At 44.8% G+C, this 1,924-nt stretch overlaps 1 protein-coding gene across 2 annotated transcripts in view; it reads right to left on the reverse strand.

Annotated features, from left to right (window-relative positions):
• The window catches only part of LOC111870731 (sarcosine dehydrogenase, mitochondrial), a 60,050-nt gene that overhangs the window by 42,813 nt on the left and 15,313 nt on the right, over window positions 1-1,924 (reverse strand). The window lies entirely within an intron of this gene.

Here is a 1,924-nt window from a genome sequence, read left to right on the forward strand (position 1 = left end):
CTATGCGCAAATCAGTTCACTCTGTCTTCAGTAGTCTACACGTTTACAGTAGGGGAGCTAGGTATCGCTGTATCACACGCTCCCAATTACACAATCACACACACGTCCGGATCTTCTTTCCGCGACGGCTGCTATCCTCCAACTTGTAGTCGGCTGGCTGTTACTTTATAACTCGGCGGATGTCACAGTACAACTGTGTTAGGCGGCTGCTACAGTAGAACTCTTGGTACCCACATTAGAACTGACTCCTAGCTGCTGTGCAGTTCCTTATGTATCCGCCGTGGTGCCTGTTACGCGCCACGTCACAGTAGGAAGCGGTTACGGGTACGTAGTGTTGCGCGTTACGTCACCGCGGAGGGGCGGGAGGGAGCGCTTCGTTACCGTGCGGAGGAGGGGGAGGGGAGCGCTGACTCACCCGCCGCGTCACTGCTGGTGGGGGGGTGGTTCTCCTTAGCGCAACATGTCACACTGCTCCCTCCTTAAGGCTGTTCGTCCCGAATAGCCTAACGGTGTATCCCCGTTCCTTTGATTCGGAGGCTGTTCTTGTTGCGTCTCCTGGTATTTGGGCTACTCCTTGCAGTTATTGTTCTCCGGCTGTTACAATATATATATAGATAGATAGATACATACATACATATACTGGGGAAACCATGTTATTGCTACAACCTTCCCTTAATGTAAAAAACATGTGGTTCCTGAAATTTGAATTTTGGGCACAAATGGTTATGAGTACCGCTAGGTGTCTCCCCACACACCCTTCTTGAATCAATGTGGCAAGTGGCAAAGAGTTGGGTGGTTTGGTTTATTGTTGGTGAATGTATTTCCATTGTTGTGTTTCCGCGAGTCTGCAGTTTTGCGATGGCTGACCTGAGAGAGCAGCGTGTCTGTATAAACTGCAGAAACGCACCAAATGTTGAAGCTTTTGGTGACAACAATTTAGGCGGACACACACTTACAACTGGTATAAGCATTTAAAAAACGGCCGAACATTTATTGATGATGACAATTGTTTGGGATGGCCGTCAACTGGCACCACACCAGAAAATGTCGCGAAAGTTAGGGATCTGATTCTGCAAGATCGTAGACTGACCATCCAAGACCTCTGTAACACCTTGGAACTAAGTTATGGTACATGTTAACGAATTTTGTCAGAGGAACTGAACATTAGGAGGATGGCGGCGAACTCTGTGTATATATTAACAGTCTTCAGGTGCATACAATCCCATCTACCACTTCTACACTATATGTTTCGGCAGTATGCTGCCATCTTCAGGTGTATCAATCCATTAACCATTTGTAAATGGACATATAAAGGCAAGCGGTAAAATGGTTAACAGATCGATACACCTGAAAATGGCAGCATACTGCTGGAACATGTAGTGTAGAAGTGGTAGATGGGATTGTACGAGGGGGTACCCAAAAGAAACCGAACTTATTTTTTTTAAAACTTATTTATTCAAATTTTAAGCACAAACCTTCAATCCCCTTCAAAGTACTCTCCACTTACACTAATACACTTGTCTAGTCTTTTATTCCATTTTTCAAAACTTTGTCTAAATTCATCTTTTGAGATGCTTGACAGCACCTCCGTCATTTTTTCCTTCACCTCAGCAACATCAGCAAAACGCTTTCCGTTCATGTCTCTTTTCAATCAAGGAAACAAAAAAAAGTTTTGATCATTTCGGGACTCTTCTTTCAAAGCACAGTATGCTTCCACGCGACCTTGTTTTTGTTCAGCAGTCAGCAGTCATGGCACGAATTTCGCAGCCACCCTTTTCATTCCCAAATCTTGTCAAAATTTGCTGAACTGAGCTCCAAGTCACTCCTGACAGCTCCACAATTTCTTCAATGGTCCGCTGTCGATCTTCCTTGATGATTTCATAAATTTTTTCAACATTTTCATGTGTTCGGACCGTGGAAGGAC

Source organism: Cryptotermes secundus, unplaced genomic scaffold (genome assembly GCF_002891405.2).
Source record: "Cryptotermes secundus unplaced genomic scaffold, Csec_1.0 scaffold204, whole genome shotgun sequence".
Lineage (NCBI taxonomy): Eukaryota > Metazoa > Arthropoda > Insecta > Blattodea > Kalotermitidae > Cryptotermes > Cryptotermes secundus.